General features: G+C 48.3%; 1 long non-coding RNA gene across 1 annotated transcript; it reads right to left on the bottom strand.

Annotated features, from left to right (window-relative positions):
• Window positions 1-15566: 15566 nt before the first annotated feature.
• LOC307195471 lies at window positions 15567-17062 on the bottom strand. The gene is made up of 3 exons (XR_013830844.1): window positions 16992-17062; window positions 16191-16331; window positions 15567-15963 (listed from the first exon to the last, which is right to left on the bottom strand). It is a non-coding gene; the product is annotated as an uncharacterized lncRNA (long non-coding RNA).
• Between the last annotated feature and the right edge of the window lie 568 nt (window positions 17063-17630).

Genomic DNA, 17630 nt, shown 5'->3' with positions numbered 1-17630 from the left:
AAGGCGAGCCGCGGAGCCCACTTCCAGAAGAGCTCTCCCACCCTTGCTCTTAATGGCTCAGAGGTTAATCCCTCGTGCAAAAGCCCAGACACGGGGGAGTTGAGCCAAAACATGACTCAGGAACGTTAGACGCTGCATTTGAAGACGTTTTAAAAACATCTTAACCATTTACGATGCTTATATGTTTCTTTTCATTTTCACACATAAAAGAAATATAGGAAAGACAAATACCGTATGCTAACTCATATATATGGAATTTAAGAAAAAAAATGTCATGAAGAACCTAGGGGTAAGACAGGAATAAAGACACAGACCTACTAGAGAATGGACTTGAGGATATGAGGAGGGGGAAGGGTGAGCTGTGACAAAGCGAGAGAGTGGCACGGACATATATTCACTACCAAACGATGGCTAGTGGGAAGCAGCCGCATAGCACAGGGAGATCAGCTCGGTGCTTTGTGACCATCTAGAGGGGTGGGATAGGGAGGGTGGGAGGGAGGGAGACGCAAGAGGGAAGAGATATGGGAACTTATGTATATGTATAACTGATTCACTTTGTTATAAAGAAGAAACTAACACACCATTGTAAAGCAATTATACCCCAATAAAGATGTTAAAAATAAAAGAAATATATGATAGTAAATATCTATGACTAAAATAACTCAACACACGTACAATTCTGAGTGATAAGAATTCATTGTGTAATAGTTTAGTTGGTGGCATTTTTTCCTTTCTTGTGGAACAAAAAAGTAGTGGTGATTATTTTAACTGATGGTGTCCCACATGCAGTGGAGTGTGTCCAACACACATATACCCAAGAACTTTGCCATTTTGGATTTTTGCTTACTTGTTGGTTTGGTAGTTCACTTATTCATACACGTTTTTGTTCAGCCCCTGGGGAGGGCTGGGAAGTGGCAGCTGCCAGGGGCACACAGACACCCCGTGAGATGGAGGCCACAGAGAGCCAGCACCGTCCACCCAGGTGACACCCAAGGAAAAAAGCCACAGTCCCAGGAAAGTGCAAGGAGCTTTGAGGCAGGGGTTTGGTAGAAGGAGTTTGATGGAGGGCAGTGGGCTGGAAGGAGTCAGTTCTTCGTGATAAGGACACAGAACCTCCTAGTTTTCTCTTGGATACAGAGAGTTTCTTCCTCTGGTTAGGGTTTCCAGATAAAATATAAGACACCCAACTAAATGTGGATTTCAGATGGACAATACGTAAGTATGTACCAAATATTGCAAAGGACGTATTTATACTAACCGTATCAATATCTGTTGTTTACCTGAGATTCATATCTAACTGAGCATCCTGTATTTTTCATTTACTAAAGCTGGAGAACCTACCCCTCATTTCACATTTATTCTACGAGTGGGAAATTTAGGCACTAGAAAAATAGAAAACGGTCGGGGGATAGATCTTTATTTCAGATGATTCACTGTATTGTGTAGGGTTATATTTAACCCCTGTGAGCTTTGATTTTTCAATAAATGAAAAAAGGAGGCACAAAAATACCTGCCTCTAAGAAGCTCCTAAACCCGTCACGAGGATGAATAGAAACAAAACCGGTGGTAGTTCTCTGAGCTCTCAGGGAAATTGCATCCCATAATCAAAGGTATTGATTATAGTAATCCCTGCAGAAGCCCGCCTCCCTGAAGTGTTTGCCAGCATCTACAACTGCGTGCTGCAGCCTCGACCAGCCCTCTCTCCCGGCGCTGCTCTCCAGGGCCCCCAGCGAGGGCCATGATGCCCTAAACTTCCACCCTGGGGACCAGAGTTCAGGCTCTGTTTCTGTTTGGCTTCCCCTCTGGGGCCAGAACTGCCTCTGACTCCAGCTTTCTCTTTCTCCACACCACTGTGTATTTAATACATTTAAGGAAATTCTTGAACAAGCTGGGGAAAGATGTTACATCAACAGATTTAATGCCACCCTTACGTTGCCCATCCATGTGCATTCAGAAATGTTCTGTACTTCTCTGGCCATTGTAACCAACGAACTGTCTCACGTCTGTGTCTTTATTTTTGGACTCAGGACGAGAACTGAATATTTTGATGGACAAGTATTTGGGTTCCTTGTTATGACTGATTCCCTCAAGGAAAGGAATCTGTAGGGCTTGGTTGTTTGAAGTTCAGTGTTTTAGCTTCCTTCTTCTCAGTTCTGTCTTATTCTCAGTGCCTTAATTTAATCAAAGGTGGCAAGCAATGGCGGTTTCTGGTTCTCAAAGCTCAGGAAATGTATTTCATTTCCTTTGGATGTAGATCAGTCTTATCAAAACAAGTGACGGCTTTTTATGATCAGTAGCCAAACTCCACAGCGAAATCTTAAACAAATAACAACCCAGTACGTTAAGGATCACGTGGCCCGCTTTTTAAAGAAGGAATTGTGGGGGCTTCCCTGGTGGCATAGTGGTTGGGAGTCCGCCTGCCGGTGCGGGGGACGCGGGTTCGTGCCCCGGTCCGGGAGGATCCCGCGTGCCGCGGAGCGGCTGGGCCCGTGAGCCATGGCCGCTGAGCCTGCGCGTCCGGAGGCTGTGCTCCATGGCGGGAGAGGCCACAGCGGTGAGAGGCCCGCGTACCAAAAAAAAAAAAAAAAAAAAAAAAAAAAAGGAAGGAATTGTGGTTAAGATTTTTTTTAAAGCAACTGGAACTTTTATGGGTTTTTACGCAAAACAGTAGTTAAATCAGCACTTCCCCTATCAGCTATTTCTTGAGGACCTTTATATGACGGTAATGAAATAGGTGATCAAACTTCTCAAACAGGAGATCAGTTCGTATGCGGACTTTGAACGGCAAAGTTGTAAAACGCCCTGGAGATGATCACTGATAAAGGCTACATTATGAAAGCAGTTTCTCCTGGGACTGGTATTTAGTAAGTCAACTAAAAAGTAATGATCACCACTCCTAGAACACTTTGTAAAATTATTCGTCCTTTTTTATAAATGGATTTAAATAGTCTCATTTGCATGCCCCACCACTGAATTATTTTTTAGGAATGTATGCCCCTGGGTTATACTTGAATTTCTTCACTACCTTTCATAGAAACAAAGGTCTTGTTTAAACATTTTTTCATTGTTAACAGCAAACTCTATTTCATGTGTTCTAAGAGTTGCTGCTATGTTTTTGTCATTGTGAAAATTTAACCCAGAATTCCAGGAAAGCAACAAAAAGGAGAGGCCCTTTCCTGCATATGCACAATCGACCTCATTGCAGAAGGGCCTGGTTCTGCACTTACAAGCTCCCCAAGTGTCCCTCTTCTTTTCGTAAATCAAATGATATTTTGGATGCAAAGTGATACCTTACAGGAGAAACCTGTATAGGCTACTTTTGAAGGGCAAATACTCTTTTTTTAACGTGGATTTAATAGTCACCTCCTAACTCACCTGGGCCCTGCCCTTCCATGTACATTCCCTGTGCTCTCTTGAAAAGGAGGCATCCCTGTGTTGGACTTTTTCTCCTGCGCTTTCATCGTCAAATGCCACCACAGGGCAACTGTGTCTTTAACATGTGATGTTCCAAGAATATACTGTCCAAACCCAAAACTCAAGACTTGTGTTCAAGGATTGGTCTGAAAACAAACCAAATATTTTAAATCCAGAAGAGCTGGCATGTACATCTCCACAGATACGGCAATAGCTGTTGTTCCCTTTGGTAAAACGTCAGGACCGTTGCAAAGTGGTTGCTGTCTCAATGCAATGGGAATTTCACACCTGAGACTGAGTCAGCCTGACTGCCCCACCGAATTTATGCCCATCTTCTGTGGTTTCTGGAGCAGAATATAAGGTTCTTATTGCCCAAGATTAGACGGACATGGCTTTTGGATAGAGACACTTCTGCAGCCCATCTGTTTTGTTCCCTTGCTCAGCTGCATCTCTCCTGCTGTGGCTCCTTGTTTGGCATCTGGGCTCCTTGTCCTGCTCCAACCATCACCTCTGGGAAAGGGAGGGGTGCGTTCGCTGACTGGTCCATGAGGCTGCAGCTGACAGAGGACTGATGGTCCATCCCGACACAAGCACGGGGTCTGAATAATTTTCTAAGATGGGAAGAGTGCCCGGCATTCTTACCTGATTCTCTCCCCAAGGTCAGACTGATTCTCCTTATCTTTAAGATAAATAACCAAGGCATGACAGGTAAGCAATGTGCTCTATAAATCAAGACTCATGCTGTGGTGGTGGGATGAATTGGGAGATTGGGATTGACATATATACACTAAGATGTATAACACAGGTAACTAATAAGAGTCTGCTGTATAGCACAGGGAACTCCAAAAAAAAAAAAAAAAAAGACTCATTGCTGATCAATACTCTTGTTGATGCAGAATCCAAACCATCAGAAAGAAAGAGCAGGGGTATTTTCAACTGCTGCCCAATGATGGCTGATGTCCCAGCAAGGAGGCCTCAGAGGCATTTTGCTGTGAAGCTTGAAGGGAGGACTGGCCAGGTTCATCTGCGCGTCTTCACGACCCAGAACCGGCCTGACGTGCCCCTCAGTGAATATTTACCAAATTGAGTTACATTTTTGAGATCGTGATATAGTTTCCAAATCATAAAACTCTATGAGACTAAACAATTTTTAGTTTAGTATTAGAGTATTTAATGAATCCTGACTGCTTGACAATTAGTGATCTGTGTAGCGTTTAGGATGGCTTTTTACGAAACACCGTTCTTGTTGACGTGAAATTTAATAAGGATCCGAACCTGAGGTTTCTTTTTTAACGACGTGAACCACCGTGAACATTCAAGGCTTAAGAATCTCAGTAATTGTCTTTAATCCACAACTCTCTTTTCCCCAAAATAATTTGTTTCTAAATTGAAGAAAACAATGACATTGGCGCTTCCGACGTGGCCCACTAACTGCATCTCAAAAACACAGATGCCTGCTAAGGCTTCTGATGCCTTAAAGTCTGGCTGTTGGCTTTCATGTTTATGACTTCTGGTGATGCTACCTGGATCAGTTATAATGATATTCAGAAAGTAGGTGTGTTTGTTTTGGAAACAAAACCAGTGACTCCAGAGCAGAATACATATTAATTATGACTGCCACAAGCAGAAACAAAAATGGGTCCCCTTTAGGGTGTCTTTATTGCAGCTAAACTGAACCATGGAATTGTTTGCTCCAATTACTTTCTATGTCGCGTAGAGAGGACACACTAGAAAGAGGCTTGTTGTTTATGAACCAGATTCTCATCTCAAACATGTTCAGAACCTCTGACAGTGATGATCTGAGACATTCCACGGGCCGGAGTTGGGATAAAGCCTTAGCAAAGCGGCAGGAGGACCCCGGGAGGGGGACGTTGAGGGAAACTTCTCAGAAGCCACGGCTATGCCTCCTCTTTGCTATGGTTACAGAAAATAAGAGACTATTTTAATAATTATAGTAATTTGGGGGAAATGTTTAAGGTAAAAGGAAATAAGTTGCCTTTCTAAAAAAATTCTCAAAGTGAATCAGGAAACTATCTACGTACTAATCATAACAGCTAACATTTAACAGAGTTTCCTCTGCCAACACTGCCCCATCTTATTAGGACGGAGAAGCCCCGTGGGCCGGAGCCCTGAGAGAAAGTGCAGGGAGGAGGCCGAGCTGGGCTGCGAGGGTGAAGATGGGGAAAGGAGGGGGGCTGTGCTCTCAGCTGAGGCGAGACTTTGAGAAACTGGAGAAGTGACGTGAGCAAAAGCTTGAAGGTGAGGATGACCCACCGGCCTGAAAAGAAGGGTTTTGTAGGAAGTTTGGGGCATAATCTGGAAATTCTAAACTTGATCTATCCGTTTAATGCAAAAGCCCAAAATCAAACTCCCAGCAGGGTTTTGCACGGGTCTTTACAAGCTGATTCTAAAAACATTATGAAATATCAAAGGTCCAGGAATAGCCAACACATGTAGGGAGAGGGGACCTGACTACCAGACATCAGTGTTTATTATGAAGCTATTGAAAAGAACACGGTTGCTGATGATATAAGAATACAGACATCGAATGGAATGAACAGACCCACACCTATAGGAGCTTAGGGTCCTCGTGTCTTGGAAGAAGAGGAGCCTGAAACAGTGATTATTCATATGGAAAAATTAATGGCCTCGGATCTCTATTTTATCCCGCATACAAAGCAATTCCAGACAGTCTTAGTACTCATATGTCAAAAGAAAACCCTTTAAAAGTTTAGTGGAAAATACAGGTGTATTCTTTCTTCCTATCCTGGAGTGAGGTAAGAATTCTTACATAAGATTCAAAAAGTTAACCACCACAACAACAAAATACATTTAGTTATATGAAAATTAGAAATTCTGTTCATCGTGAAGCAACATAGAGAAAGAAAACGCAGACTATAAATGGGAGAAAATATTCTCTATGCACTTAAACCAAAAGAATCAGCGTCAAAAATATATAAAGAACTAAAATCAGTAAGAAAATGATAAACAACCCAGTAGAAAAATGGGCAAAAATCCACCAGACATTTCAGAGAAGAGAGAACACAAACGTCCAGTAAGGACATCGAGAGGTTGCCGGCCTCATTAATAATCAGAGACACTCGAATCAGTTTCTACTTCAGTAGGTTGGAGGAGGGGTGGAGAATAGGCGAGGCAAGAATTTGCATGCATTGCAGGAGTTTCTAAATAGCTCCAAGTTCCCAGGTGCTGCAGTTCAGAGACTAAACTTTGATAAGTAGTGGCTTAAAGAATAGCTTTTAAAACAACAAAAGCAGCCATATCTGAGCCAACCATTCCTCCTTAGGGTCACACACACACACACACACACACACACACACGCACAGACACACACGCACAGACACACACACAGATACACACAGACACACACACACACACACAGACACACACACACACACAGACACACACACACACAGACAGACACACACACACACACAGACACACACACAGACACACAGACACACACACACACCACAGACACACAGACACACACACAGACACACACACACACAGAGACACAGACACACAGACACACACACACACCACAGACACACACACACAGACACACACACACAGACACAGACACACACACACACAGACACACACACACAGACACACACAGACACACACACACACAGACACACAGACACACACACACAGACACACACACACACACACACACACACCCTGCTAACACTGCACGATAAACATATCAGGAGAACCACAGACACAAGATTCAGGACAGCATCACCTGTTGGGGGTGACCTGTTGGGGGTTGGGAGGAAGGAGAGCAGAGGGGTGGGAGGGGCACAGAGACGTGAGCTGTCAGTATGGAAGTTCTCTGCCCCAGTGGTGTACGTCGTGGGTTGTCATCATATAACTAAAAACAAACAAATGGTTAAATGAAATAAATAAAATACAAGGTGGCCGGAGAGTCAGGTATGAACCGAAGACGAGAAAATGTCATGAACCAAGGACAATGGTTAATTCCATTATACGAACTTGAATTCCACTTAAAAACACACAAAACAAAAGAAAACAGTTCACATTGATGCCAGAACTGAGCGACAAGCAGAGAAGCCTGCCGGCTCTCAGGAAGGCCACGGGAAGCCACTTCCAAGCTTGAGGCGTCCGGGAGCCGTGCCCAGGGGATGCTGGGAGAAGCAAAGGTGGCAATGGTTGGCACAGCCTGCCTGCTGTCCACAGGCAAGGTCCCCGACGTGGGCTGCTTCCTCCTTCCCCCTCCATTTGGTTGTCACCGGAGACACGGACATCAGGGTTGGACAAAGCGTGAGGGGCCATGGGGGCGGCCAGGCGTCAGTCTGGCTGCTGCATCCCACGGCAGACTTGTCCCCTGACAACAGAAACAGCAACGCCTGCTGCCTCCACTCAGGGGCCACCGTGGGCATGATCTCAGACCGTGGACTGGCTGGACCGGGAGGTTCTCTGTAAACTGCGAAGCTAAGGAAACACCAGCTTGAGTCTCAGGAAGAAGCAAGTGCAGCCTTCAGCTCCATCACTTTTTTACTCCGTTCTCCCTGGTTCCCTGGATGGAAGAGTACCTTCCAGTGCCCACCTGTGCTTCCTCTATCCCCCTACCTAGTTGTATTTTTCTTATAGCATTTCTCAGCCCCTGAAGCTGATGCATATTGATCGTTAATTTGCTCCCATAAGTTATAAGCTCCAGCCAGGCGAGAATCTGGTCCATCTCCCTCGTGCCTCATCCAGGTGCAGGGCAGGGCTGGGCACACTGAGGGTTGTCCGCGACTGTGGGGACAATGAATGGACGAAGGAAGGAAGGAAGGCGAGGAGGGGGGCTCGCTGAGGAGGGGTGACTGGGCGAGCAGCCCACCTTGGTCCTCTGGGTTTCACCTCCAATGAGGGGTTCCCGTTGATGCCACTGTATCCACCCGGAGACCTCACCAAGGGTACTTGCCAGTCCAAGGGTGAGCAGAAGGGCCTCTTTGCTCCCCTTGACATCACTGAAACTTTCATAAAGAATTACTAAAACTCAAGGTAGGGCTAAGGAGCCCAGAAACTGGAAAATATCTCAGCATCTGGGTTTTCCAAACTCCGGCTTTTGCCGTGAGGAACAGCCTGGCTTTTCCAGGAACCCTCCTGGGGTGGCCTCGCTCTAGCCCCAGAGGCTGGCACAGCCCACAGGCATCCGGACCCCGTCCTGCGTCTTCTCTGCGTGGACGGCCCCTTCCATGCTCGTGGGCCCTGGAGTGAGCATCTCCTCTGAGGGCTGTGCTCTGCTGAGCACTTGTTCTCTTCTTTTAACCACAGAGACTACTTCCTAGCTTCTACTCCAAATTTTCGACTCACCTAAAGCCTACTCAAGAATCGGGTGCCTCCTAAACTTCCAACGGAGAACAGAAACCCTCAGGGGAGCAAGGTCTGCCCCGTCGAAATGGAATCAGCCCCAGCCCTCCAGCCTGTTTAAGGCAGTAGTTCTCCACCTTGGCACCAGCAAGCGTTAAAATACACCAGTGCGCAGATCCCACCCCTCAGGGCTCTGACCTACCTGATCTGGGGTGTCGCCTGGGCCTCAAGGTGATAAACTCTCCCCCAATTATTCTAACAGTAACCAAGACTGCAACCTGTTACTGTAAAGCTGGACAATGTTTCTGGCTCTTCAGTAAAAAATATTATCACGAATTTGAGGCACATTTATTCTTGCTATGGGTTGATTTGTGCCCTCCAAAATCCTAACCCCCAGAGCCTCAGAAGGTGACCTTATCTGGAGGGAGGGTCTTTACACAGTAGTCAGGCTAAGCGAGGTGATCGGGCAGCCCTGAGCCAGTAAGGCTGATGGCCCTTTAAAAAGGGGACATTTGGACACAGAGGGAGGAGGATGTGAAGACACCGGGAGAAGAGCGTCTTGCTGACACCTGGCTCTTGGACGTCCAGCCTCCAGGCTGTGAGGAAGTAAGTTTCTGTTGTTTGAGCCCTCCCCGCCCCCGCCCCCCCCACTCCCGCCTCCGTCCGTGGTATTTTGTTACGGCAGCGACAGCCTGAGCTGACTGATACACATTCGTGCCACAGTGAAATTCCTGTGGTTAGAATCTGTGCGGGGCTTTAGGGCTCGTGGTGTGAATTCCCAGCCAATGCCCAGTGACACAGGCTGAAGGTAATCTCCTTTCATGGGTGACAGCCCTGCAGTTCAGAGACTATGCCCGAGGCCACACAGGTAGCAAGTGTCTCGTGCAGATCTGAGCCGGGTCTGCCTCTCCAGGCCCCAGCTCGTCTCACTCCGACAATCTCGGGTTATTTCTTGAGGCCTGGAGGAAGGTGCTGGAGCCTGGGGGGAAAGGGGCACCGAGAGCCAGGCTGAGGCTCTGCTCCAGCCCTGGTGGCCGTCTCTGGGCGCCTGCCCCTGCTTCTGGCCACGCTCTAAGACGCAGAGCCCAGACCCTCTTCATCCCAATTTAGAGTCACAGCTGCCGGTGGTCTTTGCCCCTCTCTTCCCCTCCTGTCAGCCCCTGTTCAGACTGAACCAGACGCCCAGGGGGAGGTCAGGACCGGCCGCATCTCTGAGTGGTGCCCTTGGGTGAGGGAGCACAGCCTGTGTCGCTAGGAACTTCATCCCGTGCCAGGAAGCGTTCCTTTTTCTCTGAATTGGAAGTTTCCAGCCCTCCATAAGTCCTCCTTCAATCTCGAGTTCCCAAACTATAATTCCCGTCTCCTCCAGGCTGAGTTAATTGAGCTTGACACTCTATTTTTAACTGCCTTCTCTGGTTGGCCTCCTTTTTCAGCTAAGTCACTGCTTCAGAGGTCATTGGGCAGGCCGAATGCTGAAAAAGCCATCAATTAGTCAGAAGCTTAGCCGCTTTCCTGTGAACTGGCCTAAAAATCCATTGCTCCCTTCATTGTTATGAAGACCCGGTGTGGCTGACAGTGATTTGTTCATTGTCACCCACTCCTGTTTTGAAAATGTATCTGAAAACAGGTGTTCATTCATTCCAGCTCTGTTTATTACAGCCCAGGCTCTGAATTAAACTTTAGACAGAGAAGATCTACGTTTTTCAGTGACTTGCGTGTCTGTTGCTCTGGAATATTATTGAATTGGCTCCAGTCACCTTTCTGTGGACTTGGTAACTTAGCCAGATTTGCTCATGGAATTCTTCCCTGAACTACATTCCCCAAACCCTGGCCGTCCTCCCCAAACTGCATTTTTCCTCCTCTGGGGGCTCTAAACACACATCACGGCTCTGCACAGATTTTCCCTAATACCTGTAAGAACTGCTGTTTTCACAGCAGGAAGAGTCTGAACCCGGCTTTCCACTTCGGGACCCCTCACGCATGAAGAACCGGCTCCTCGGGGAGGGGACAAGCCAGCCGTCCTTCCTTTCTGCCCAGTTAGCCGCTTCCTCCCTCTCCCCACACTTTGCCTTTGAACTTCAGCCTTCCTCCCGTGGCTTTGACCCCTTAACTGAGCCCGGGGTTTCCAATCAGGGCAATGCAGCGCCAGAGCTTTGGGGATGTCGATCGGCAATTCTGGCGACAAACACAGAGCGAGGAAAGCCTCGTCTCCGCGTCTAAGTCGCATCTTTGGACATCGTCTTCTGGGTATCAAGTCCCTCGCATTTGGAAGAGCAAACATTTTGCCGTGAGCAACCAGCCTTCCCCTATTTAATGAGCAATAAAAGGTTAAAATAGGAATTTTGTACGTCGCCAAGATTGAACAGATGCTGCATTCCAAAGTGAGATGACAGGCCACCGAGAAGACAAGTGAAACGGCCCAGAGTCAGGGGGAGGGTGCGCCCCCTTCGCTTCAGGTCAAGGACGGCCTTAGGAAGCACCGTGTGTTCCTTGACATTCACGGGTCACAGAGGGCTTGTGCCTGATCCCATCCAGAAACTTACAGGAAAAGGACGGCCGGAACAGCCACTTCGAGTGAGGGGTAAAGTCGCGGTTCTGCTGGACAGAGCCCTTCCCAGGACCACCTGAGGTTTCCAGGTACCGACTCCTGGATGTTAAATGTCTGTGTGTACTCGCGTGTTGTATGTGTACACATGCGAGTGCAAGCTCGTCCACGTTAGTGAGGAAAGCATAAGGGGAGGAAGAGGAGGGTGTGGGCTGGACACCCGCCGTGTGACTGCAGGCCTTCCCAGCTCCTGTCCAGGGCGGCCGTCGAAATGACCACAACCTTTGTGGGCTGCCACAGAATCGTACCCATCACGGTTCTGGAGGCCAGGAGTCTGAAGTCAGGGTGTCAGCGGGGCCAAGCTCCTTCCAGAGGCTCCAGGGGAGGAGCCCACTGCCTCATCCAGTTCCTGGCAGTGGCCGCCATCCCTGGCCTGGGACAGCGTCGCTCCAATGTCTGTCTGCGTCTCCACAGGGCCTTCTTCCCATGTCTCTGCCTCGAATCTGCCTCTCCTTTCTCTTAGAAAGACACCGGCTGCTGGATTAAGAGCCCACCCCAAATCTGGGAGGACTTCAACTTGACATCTTCAACTTAACAACCTCTGCGGAGGCACTCTTTCCAAATGAGGTCAAAGTCACATGTACTAGGGGTTAGGACTTGGGCCCATCTTTTGGGGGAACATAAGCCAACCTGTTACAAGTGCCTGGGGCTGAGGAAGAGGAACTGGTGAGAGACCCCCAGTGACTCAGACAATGAGGAAAGTCGTCAGAGTCCGTGCATCCCAATGCAGTGTCCTCAGGGCTCTGGCCATGAATCCTGAGTCCCCGGTGCTGCTAGCAGGCTCACAGTGGGCATCCAGGGTCTCGGGGTGAGACTCCTCTGAATGGGGGAGTGGCCTACCTGTGGCAGGTGGGGGAGGACCAGTGACCCTGGGGACATGGCTGCTCCCATGGCCGCAGGGCCACAGCTGGAGTCCCGGGAGCCTGTGGCTGGGAGGTGTGGACTCTCGGTATGTCTCCCGCAGAGGTGTCCCCTCGTGCTTCTTGACTGTCCCCTCTTTTCCACCCCCTTCCTCCCAGCATTGGCTCCTTGCATGGAGCAAGGACTCCATTCGGGGTTCCTGCCCGAGGTCACCCTGGCTTTCATGGGAAGAAGTGCCTTGTGTTCTAAACATTACCAACGACTGGAACTCACCCCGAGGACACGTGGGTCTTACAGGGGCATAGGCTCCAGAGGCATGAACTCTTCCTTCTGCTGCCACCGCGTGGGGCTTGGAGGGCTGCTCTCGAGAGGAGGGTCTGGGACGCAGCCCTTGGCCTCGTGTTCATCCATGTCTTCTCCTCCGTGGAGGCCTCTTGTCTTCATGAGCAGGACACGACTCGATTCAACACAGGCAGAGTCTCTGCCACCAGCCAGGGATGGTGAGGGGCGCCGAGGGTGAGCGACCACACCATAGAGTCTAAGGCACTCGATTCACACAGGCGCTCGCACCGCCAGATGGCACTGGGGAAGAGCGCTGAGCTCGAGAGCCCTTCTGCCTAGATTCCCCACTTCTCCAGTTCAGATAATGAGACACCCGTTCCTAGTGGACCAGTGGCCCAGCATGCCCAGTCGTGGGAGAGTCACAGGGTCTGGCCGAGCTTCACTGTGCTTCGGGTCTCTGAGGAGCGTGGCTTCCTTTTCTGCAGGTGTCAGCACTCTCTGGCCGTACCCACTGCCACCATCACCCATAACAAATTTGTGGGGATGTGTCTATACTTTTCCCAAGGGGCTTTCCCTTATAGTTTCCCAGCTAATTCTCAACAACAATGAGTTAGGTAGAGCTGGTAGTATCCTTACTTTAGTAAATAGATATCAAAGAGTTGCTTAAATTTCCACAGAAATAATAGTGTTGGGACCAGAAGCTGGGTGGATTTATTTCCGAAGAACCAATGAATTCCTGTAACCCAAGACCTTTGTAGATTACATTCCCTACCGTCCATCTTCAGACGGAAGGCTCAACGTACAGTGATCCCACAAAGTAACCCCAGCGGAGACGGGCTCCTACTCTGTGCAGGCTGGTCCGGAAGGGCATTTTCCTGACGCCCACAGAAATACTTGTGAGCTAAGCAGATTATATGATATTATCAGCCACAGAGCCATGACTGTGCTTCTAATATAACACAGCGAGAACGTGGGATTTTGGATTTCCCATCTGTGCTGTGAAGTTAGCAGTTCTTGGAGCCTCGTGTTACGCTATGCTCTTTTCTGCTGCGGATATATATTAACAGATGCGTGTGTGTGCGTGTGTGCGTGTGTGCGCGTGTGTGTGCGTGCGTGTGCGTGTGTGTGCGTGCGTGCGTGTGTGTGTGTGCGTGTGTGTGTGTGTGCGTGTGCGTGCGTGTGCACGTGTGTGCGTGCGTGTGCGTGCGTGTGCGTGTGCGTGTGTGCGCGTGTGCGTGTGTGTGCGTGTGCGTGTGTGCGTGCGTGTGCGTGTGTGCGCGTGCGCGTGTGCGTGTGTGTGTGCGTGTGCGTGTGTGTGCGTGTACATATATACACGTGTATATATATGTGAACACACACATTTGCTTTACTCAGCTGTACCACTTACCACTTTTTTCTTGTAAAAACTTTAAATCACTTCTTGTCAATAATGAGTACTTTCATTATATAATCTAGTTTAGATGTAATATACATGTAAGTAGGACCATTCATTCTTTCAGGTGTGATTCCATTGATCAGATGTCAGAGGTGCAGACCACTCCAGAACATCGCAATGTTTCCAAAGATGAGAAAGTTCAGGCTACCCAATAGTTGGTCGGGGACTCCTTTCCCCAGCCCCGTCAGGGCCAGCTTTGGGTCCGCACAGCCCTGCTTTCCAAAGCACAGTGCTTAGTCAGCTGTGTCCACAGCCGGCTTTCACACTGACTCAGAGCTCCCAGCTTATCCCCGCAGACCTCCTACCTCTTTCCTCATCGCCCCACGCCCTGTGCCCGCCCTCCTCGGCAAAGTGCAGCTCAGTACAAGAACACGATGGAAACCTGCCGACCGGCCACCCTGCTTGCCTTCCCCGTCGGGGTCTCAGGCTCGGTGTGCTGGGCCGTGGGAGAGGCCTGGGCCCACCTGGCCCTTCTGCCGAGACCTGGATGACGTAAGTGGGTGTTGACTTGTTGGGAATTCTTCTCTCAAGGCCAAACTGGTGTTTCTGTGCCTCCAGATCACCGTTCCCGCCTCTCCTGCACCAGCACGAGGACCGTCATCGACACAGCAGGGCTAGAGCGCCTCCGGATTGCTGAGGCGTTAAGAAAATATCGGATTTGCCCATGACATACAATTGATATTTCCAAAGAATGATGAAATCTGCACGGGGAGAAATAGAATCACCGATCATTAAGGTGCTCTGAGCTGTCATCTTCAAAAAGAAGTTGAACGGAAGCCGAAGGAAAATTCGTAAGGGTGCGCGTGAGAGACAATGAATCTCAGTTAATCGTTGGGGAAAATCACGGTAAAATATTTAAAACCAAAAGCTCCCAGGGGGCCTGTGACCATCTAAGACACTTTGTTAAAAGCAAGTGGAAGCGACACCATACATCTAAACACCAAGCAAAGGTCCAGCTAATTTGTAGAGGTATGTGCTACGAACAAGAAAACCAACCAAAAATCTACCCTCCAGCTGTGCAGAAGGAAAATTTGCAGCAATTTTTCCTTCACATTTGTGCCAGCATTTCTCATGTTCTGGGCTCTGTGCTAGGTGCTGACGTTAAGTCCATCTCCAGAGCCAGTGTGGTCTCTGCAACTGCGTCGTATCCTAGATCCCATGGAGGAGGTTCTCGAAAAACGCACGTGGAAAGGAATCCACATTGTGGAAGAAGTGATGCCCCCCTGAGATCTGGAGAAGAGAGTAGTTCCAGATGGAGGGGATAGTGGGAGGGGAGGAGGTAATAGCAGGATTACCGAACTCTGGAGTGAGCAGATAGTAACCAAAAGCTGCAGAGAAACCAAAAATTCTATATGCAGATAGCATGGATGGAAGACTTTACCTTCACAAAAGGAGACGAACACTATCAAAGTATGGTTGAGGTAGACAGGCTCCCCCCTTTTAAAAATGTAAGATAATTCCTGTAAGATGTAGAGACTATGACATCCACGCTGTCTTTTTGCTCTCGAGAGATACCCCATGAAATTGAGGAGCTGAATCCTTAAACAGGTTCAGGAAAGACTACGAAGAACTCATTATCAATAGAATTTTTTTAAATTTAATTTTATTTATTTTTTTATACAGCAAGTTCTTATTAGTTATCCATTTTATACATATTAGTGTACATGTGTCAATCGCAATCTCCAGATTGATAAGAAGCTATTGATGATGCTGGAAACAGTCTGGTAGGTGCCCCAGCTCCTTAGATTGATGTCATGGGACCCAAGCTTGTCCTTTCTTGTGGGGACTTTGAGAGCAGAACTCCTGGCCTCAGAGGATGACTCGATTCTGCCTGCAGCCCTGTAGGACCGGACATCGCTTCTCCTCGCTCGCAGGTGGGACTCAGGACCTCCCTCTGCTTATCCGTCTGGACAGGAACGTTCAATCACTCGACAAGCATTATGCTGTGGAGGGCAGAGCACGTTTCAGAATCTGGTGTCCTTTGAATGGCCAGAGGTGAAAGTGTAGCTGGGAAGAGCGAAGTCTGGAAAATTAATACCAGAGATGCCATCATTTTCTGTATGACCGATCCTGAGTTTACTCCATGCTAGGCTGGGTACGTAACTGTTACCAAGTCCAAGCTCATCTTGCTCACCGCATGACAGGCCAGTCAACCAAGAGATGAGCAGTCAGGGCAAGAAATAGCGACTTTACGTGGAAAGCCAGCAGATGGAGAAGAGGGTGGACTCATGTCCCAAAGAACCATCTCACCTGGATTAGCATTCAGACTTCTTTTATACTAAAGGGGGAGGAAGTAAAGTCCTGGTTCCAGGCAGCCTCCAGAGGGGATGTACTAATTTCTTCCTTCCTGCAGCCATTCACAGGTAGGCTGGTCAGGATGTTTCCTGTGGGCTGAACAAAGGTATTTTAACCTAACACTCATTACCTGGGAGGCAGGGTTCCCAGAGATGGGCCATTATGCATAATTTAAGCTTATAAGCAACATCCCTTATCCCTTTAGCGATTAACTTGTCATAGAATACAAAGGTTCTTCCCTGTTACATAATGACAACACACAGACACAGTCCTTGGCCTCATGGGGCTTGCAGTTAATAAGACGTTTATAAGGAGGGTGTGAAAACCTTCCGCAGGCTTGAGCTGGTGTACGTTTGTTATTTCTTTGTTCCTTCTATTGACATGAGGTCCAGGGGGTGTTGAAAGGACTCAAACCCTTTTCCTCCCCAATGGAAAGCCATCTTTCAGATTATAACAATTATCCACCTGTGTAACAAAAATGTCCAAGTGCCTTAAAGTACATAATATGTGTGTATTTTCTAAATGACACACATGCAAAATGGCTCCCTTAGCCTTGCTTTCTGACTCATTTCATGGAGCAGACATCACGGTCCTCCCCTCCTCTGGGGCTTTATCTGCTATCATTTCCCTGCCCTGAAAACACTCCCACCCCAGACATCAAGGGTTCCAGGCCAGGCAGGAAATAATCCATTCGTCTGGTACCGCAAAGCCACACTAATCCAAAACACGACTTGTTTTTCAGTATCTATTTCTTGCCTGTCAGGAATCGCTGTGCCTTTTGAAAGACAGGCTGTCTCAGGAGGAAACGCAGACGATCAGGGCAGAATCCTGAGTCAGAATGTGAAGTGACGACACAGGAAGTAGACAAAGGGACCTTCTACCCACGGAGGGGGTGGGGCAGGGCTGACAGACACAGCAGCACAGGGATTCTTATCTGAATTTCAGCACTTAACCTGCATGGAGCACCCAGTGAAGGCTGAGCTTCTTAACTTGCTTAACATTTATTTCAATTTGTGTTTGTACAAAGTACGTATTATTATTTAGTGGTGGGTCCCTGTGACTGAATGGTATGTCTTCCTGCATTTATCTCACAGACAGATTCCATGTTTTTGAAGGATTCTGCCTCACTATCAGTTTCAATGATTGTATTGCTTTAGTCAACCATAGCCGGAGAAACTGCAATGACTCAGGGGTTAACATTAAGCTCATCGTTCAAGGAGCATTTAGGAAAAGGGGGTGGGGTGCAGCATCCTTGACCTTGAAGGGCAGTCCATTGGCTGCCGCCCCATCTTCCTGACTTGGCAGGAGGGAGGCCCTTCCCTCAATCTCCTCCCAGACAGGACGGGCTGGCAGACAGCCTTCCGATTCCGCTCTTCTAATCTGTCTTTTCTTACA

This window comes from Stenella coeruleoalba (assembly GCF_951394435.1).
Source record: "Stenella coeruleoalba genome assembly, chromosome: 12".
Taxonomy (NCBI): Eukaryota; Metazoa; Chordata; class Mammalia; order Artiodactyla; family Delphinidae; genus Stenella; species Stenella coeruleoalba.
This window is presented reverse-complemented; position numbering and strand designations above follow the sequence as displayed.